General features: G+C 42.7%; 1 protein-coding gene across 2 annotated transcripts in view; it reads left to right on the top strand.

Moving 5' to 3' along the window:
• The window catches only part of LOC116394054 (leucine-rich repeat and fibronectin type-III domain-containing protein 5-like), a 98,324-nt gene that overhangs the window by 45,172 nt on the left and 47,152 nt on the right, over positions 1 to 6,000 (top strand). For both annotated transcript variants that reach the window (XM_031866832.1, XM_031866834.1), the window contains exon 2: positions 2,891 to 3,000. The gene's annotated coding sequence lies outside the window, so the exon portion shown is untranslated. The remainder of the gene's footprint in view (positions 1 to 2,890; positions 3,001 to 6,000) is intronic.

Consider the following 6,000-nt stretch of genomic DNA (forward strand, 5'->3'; position numbering starts at 1 on the left):
AGCTTGGCACAGCGCGGCTAATGCTGGCTGACCCAGGCCCGTGAAAAATCCTATTGGTGTCTTAAAAACACTTACAAAGTAGGTTTCTGAGGAACACTATTTAGTCACTTTCCTCACAGATCACTGTAGTACTTTACAGGCAAGCAGGGGAAAAAAAAGGTCTGTCAATTCAGCAGAATATGGTGACATATGGTTGTGATAATTGGTCAGTATACATACATCCTCGCTTTGACTGCACAAAGCATGAACGTATGATGTCCTATGCTGTGAACTCTGAAATGAATAACAAACAAACTGTATTCCCGCATTCTTCCTGCCGCCGCGCAGCTTAGTTATGGCTTTCCCTAGTTTGCAGTTACATAAGATATTGAATAATTGAAAGTAATTATTTTTAGGAGACATTGTTCTCCGGACCGAATTGGCATTCTGGTTTCATGTGAGGATTTAGCTTTCATCATCATCAACATCATCATCATCATCAGGGACCCATGTTGAGTTACTGTGGCATGTCACCCCATACCCGCGCTCATTAAAGGACACATGCACTCTTTCAAAGTCCGGACCAAAACTGAGTAAATGTAGTCTCCCCCCGGGGACGCAGGCTCATTAGACTGCACCAGTTGTCTTTTTACCATCGGGAATCTACAAGAAGCTAACCGGATGACCCGTAGTTTATGTAATGCTGTTGTGCGATACAACTTTAATGCTTTGTGCTGTTATGGATTTCATCAAAGTTGAATGCCGCTGCTGCAATTGTCAGATTACTGAAACACAAGTTTGATGGCGACAGATGCTTTTTTTAATAACAGGTGACACAAATTTATGGCTGCTTTTATAATACATATATGTATTCATATATTTTATCTCCCTGGGCATGTGTAATTTTGTAAATTTGTTTCTACTGCGTCTTTGGTGAACCACTGTACTGTCTGGTTGGCTATGTATTGTTTTTACACTGATTGCAGCTGTGTGCAGCACTATTGCCCAAGCAACATTTCCCCCTTCAGGACAATGAGGCTTTATCTTATCTTATCTTAGATGAGATTAGGTAGATGACTTTTATTCGTCTGTTTGTGTCTGTAAATAGCTGCCGCAACAAAGTATGGTGCGGCGTTACATAATAGCCTTGGACTAGTTTCTGCTGTGCAGGCAAATTGGTGGAACAATTTCCACTTTGTTGTCGGAGTCGTGCTTCGTTCAGGGTCATTTTCAGGGCAGGACGTGATTGAACATCTTGATGGGGTTCATGAATAAACAGATATTTGGGAAAGGAAACAGGCAATAATTAATGAATGAAGACATACATTTGAAGACAAACTGCATTTCAAATGCAGTTTGAATGGCTAAAATCCATTTAGCCACCGTGGAGATATTGATATATAAAGTAGTATAAACTGAGTGATTTAAACATAACGGACCCACGGAAACACATCCAACATTTGACCTATAGGGAAAGCAATGCTAAAACCATTTGTAAGGTCTCCTAAGAGGATATTTAACACAGGACTCTGGGAAGGTAGATATGCTTTGGACACAGTATGTGCCTATCCAGTACCTGCATGTCTCTCTCCCCAGTGCCCAGTGGGTGTAACGCCCACAGCCTTGCACGCAGTTCAGGGTGTGGTCCTACATATTAACACCGCTCAATCACTTCTGCTGCTCCTGGCAGATTTGCTGACAAAGGCGCTCTATTTTACCGCCGCATCATTTCAGTTATGGCTTTTCAGCGTTACCAATGTCATATCGAGAGAGGGGAATTAATAAATCGCATCCGTTATCCATCATTTAGTTTCTATGTGTCCATCAATCTGTCCTATATTTTAAAGTCAAATATTTTGTCTGATAAGTCCAACTATTGGAAGGCTTTAAATAGCTCTTCATACCAGTAATGTCGTTTATTCATGTCAATTGAGATCACAATGATACATACTGTCATACCTGTGATTGCGATCCAAAGGGCAGATTTAGGGAAGGTACATATTCGGCACGTGATTAAATGGAGTGCATGTGTTTGTGCTGCTCTCGGCAGATTTCATTATTGGCTGACTGTGATAACTCTGTGCGTGTGTGTGTGTGTGTGTGTGTGTGTGTGTGTGTGTGTGTGTGTAGGATCCTGCTGAAACTAAAAACCACCACACTATTGATGTGAGGGCCATCTCTAACTCTCCTCTGCATCTATCTTCATCTCCTTCCGTCTTTTGCTCTCACATTCATCCCCGTTTCCTCTTTTTCTACCTCCCTCCCTCCTCCTCCTGCTTTTTTCCCCCGTAACACCCCTCCCTGTCTTTAGCCTCACCATCACTCTCTTCCTTCTCTCACCGTTGCCATCCTCATGCTCCCTCTTTACTTAGTTTTCATCCCTGTCCTGCTCACCCTCCCCTCCACCTTACTCTTTGCCCTCATTCTTTCCCTCCTTGCCTCATTTTGATCCTTCCCTCCCTCCCTGCCTCCATCCTGCTGGCTCAGCTGGTATAGAAGCAGCCTTTGTTTCAGCTGTGTCCTCTATCCTTTGAAGGAGAGAAGCTGGGAAAAAAAAAATGGGTGGGAGGAAGGGATAGAGGGAAGACGTGAAGCATGGACGGTTTAGGAAAGGAGAAAAATCCAAATGGGAAAACGGGATAAAAGGAAGAGATGGGTGGGCGGATGAATAGAAACAGGGGAAAGGGAAAAGGGGCGAAGGATAAAGGAAGGGAGGAAGGAAGGAAGAGGGTTATCTTTGGATCAATGAGAAGGGTTGTTTAAGTCATTGACATCCAGTAGCAACAGCATGAGAGGCCTGTTGTGGTGCGGACACACAGAAAGTGATTCTTTTTTTGTTGAATTGTTGCTTTCGAGCTTTTGAGTCTAATATTGAATACCCATCTTTTCCTCTGTGTTTCCTGTTCTACAGTGAGTGACAGAGAAAGAAGATTTTGGACCTTTACCCTCAGCCATGATGTTATAGCAGTGGTAACATGTGAAACCTGTAGCAGCATCTTACCCGCTTTTACATCTCTAAAGGTAAGGTGCCTTTTCTGCATGATTTTCTTTTTATTGATTTATTTAAACAGTTTTACATGTTGAGAAATACACTGATCTGCTCTCCTGCTAAGAGTTAGATTAGACAGATACCCCGACTGTTACCACTCGCATGTCTTTCCGCTAAATGCGATGCCACAACCAGCCAGCTTAGCTTAGCATAAACAGCTAGCTTGGCTCTGTTCAAAGTTAAAGCAGCCTAGCAGTAAAGCTCACTGTAATAACATATTACATCTTCTTTGTTTGATCTGGACAAAAAAAAAGAAAGAAAACATTAAAGAGCAAGTTGTTTTATTTGAAGTTATTGCATCCACCCAACCAAGATGGCTGCTAAAAAGCTAATGACCTGCTGGCTCTATCTTCATATGTACAGACATACGAGTGGAATCAAACTTTTCGTCGAACCTTCAGCAAGAAACAGAGAACGTCAACTTATTCCTTCATATTTCTGCAGTGGAGGCCTGTGATAAAAGTTGCTTTCTCTTGGGACAAAAGAAGAGTCACAGGGGTCAAAGAATGCGGGCTGGATTTAGGTCAAAGGCAGGCTTTGGATTCGCTACCTGGATGCAAGGCTACCTTCATTTGGCCTTGTAGTGAAAACTGAGATCTGGTGGAAACTACGTTAGTGTTTTGGCTATTTGGCTTGGTAGCAGAAACCTGAATAGTGTTATTTGGCTCTCTGTGAGTTTGCATGGTGATTGGACTAGCCGTGTTTTCACCCTGCAGTTGAAACAAGGCGGGCCCAGTTTCTGGTTGCGCCAGGCTCTGCTGTGGATATCAAGCTGGCCCACTACAGTAAGAGTCTTGAGGTCTGACTAATGGCAAGATCTCTCTTTCTTTTTTCTTTCAAATCTTCACATCTGTCTCGTGCTTACTCTCCTTTTTCATCATCTCTTATCTCCCCACTAATGTTTTCAGACGGGATTATGGTAGCTTGTCATTTTCATATCGGCTTTCTCTGTCAGAAATCCACCTCTAACCTCTTTACCCCCTGAGACTCTGCTGCTGATCTGCTCGTGCTCTCTCTCTCTCTCTCTCTCTCTCTCTCGCTCTCTCTCTCTCTCTCTCTCTTTTCCCTAGCCTGCTCTCCCTTTTCCTCTCTTCAGCCGGCTGTTAGATTTAGACTTCTAACCTTCATACATCCCGTTGGGATGAGGCTGACTGCTGAACTCTGCCACAGGAAAGAGAAGGGGGAGTAAGTGGGGGAGAGGAGGGGGGGGGAATGACGAGAGTTAAGAATCGATCTATCCGACAATCCAGCTACATATCCATCCTTCATTTCAAAAGATTCATTTCAGGGGTTGAGTTGAAGTGGAAATCCAGGATGAGATACACATGGTGTGTGTGTGTGTGCGAGCTATACATTGGTAGCAATACCTCAGGCACATGCGGAATCTGCTGTGACCCTAACAAATCTCAGACTTCTGCATATAAAGGTCTGTTTGCTGATATGCAATCATAGCGAGAGGTGAAACTCTCTCTTCTTACTGCTCTCTATCTCTCTCCTGAATCCATCAACACCTTGACTTCCTCATTTAATTACATTCAGAGATTGCAAAAAATTCTTCAAATATTTATGTTGAATTGTAAATATGAGGCAAACGGTCACTTTGACTCAAAGATGAAACCGATTCACATTTGAAGGTCAAAGGTCAAGGTCACTGTGACCTCACAGACGTCCCGTTCTCATTGAACTAACGCCCACTCGCACTCGAGGGTGGACTGATTTGAATTTGGTGTTCAAAAGTCACTGTGACCTCACAAAACACGTTTTTTGGCTACAACTCCAGAATCCACATGCTAATAATAAGGATTTCACACAAATGTTTAACAGGATGAAATGATGAAGGGATGACATTTTCAACGGACAATGAATGTAAACTGCAACATGGTCGAGGCAAACAACGGCGAGGTGGTCATTTTAGTGTTGGAAATATACCATACCGGTCAAATTTAAATCATTAATTGAATATGCAATAACATTTTTTTACCTGGGGAGGTATCCTCACTTTTAAACTCTAGTATAGGTGAAGCTCTTAAATGCTGGATACTACACTTCCCATCATTTTAAGATTTTTTTGGGCATTTCTTGCCTTTATTGTGGAAATGACAGTGACGAGGCAGACAGGACATTGGGGGGAGGAGAGAGGAGGAACTCTTATTTTTTGATGGTTGATCGATGGTTTAAGTTTAACAAAAAGTGCCAACCCTTCAGATTCTTCTTTCTGTCATTTATCAGAGTCAACTGAATATTATTGAGTATTTGATGTTAGTCAGACATAACAAGCAATGCAGCAATTGGGATGGCCTTCGTTTTCATTGTTTTCTGCCATTTTTAAAGATCAGACGAATAATGAATTCACTGTCAAATGAATCAGAAGATTAATCGATGACGACAGCAATTTTAGGTTTTCCAAACTTTGGACATTGATTTCCACATGGACTAAACCTATACGAGCAAACTCACCTTCAAGTGCAAAACTGGTGGAATTCCCCTTTAAGTTGCATCGTTGACCAGTTTACATTGTTACCATGGATGTATCGACAATAATTAAATAGGAAGGCCTCTAATACTGTCCAGTATGTATACTGCTAGAATATATATAGCAGGTGTGTGTGTGTGTGTGTGTGTGTTTCGTTCCTTGTCAGCAGCTGTCAGTCATCCTTCCTTGTGAATGTGCAGACACATTGAGGGTTAGAGCCGTCTCTGCTTGCTCCAGGGTGAGAGGGAGTGAGCGATGTAGCGACCGACAGGGAGAGAGATGAGGGATCAAACAGCAGCTTCTGTTTATTTTATCTTTTTCATGAACAAAGTGGCACACATCGCGAACCTTTGGAGTTCACTCAGAGGCCTGTATGCCCGTGGGAGAATTCAACCCGCAACCCGGAAGCAAGTTGAACTGATACTCTCTTTAGGGCTGGATGACCCCTGAGAGTGTGTGTGTGTGTGTGTGTGTGTGTGTGTGTGTGTGTGTGTGTGTG

The sequence above is a fragment of the Anarrhichthys ocellatus genome, unplaced genomic scaffold (assembly GCF_004355925.1).
Source record: "Anarrhichthys ocellatus isolate YVR2014 unplaced genomic scaffold, GSC_Weel_1.0 scaffold36, whole genome shotgun sequence".
Classification (NCBI taxonomy): Eukaryota; Metazoa; Chordata; class Actinopteri; order Perciformes; family Anarhichadidae; genus Anarrhichthys; species Anarrhichthys ocellatus.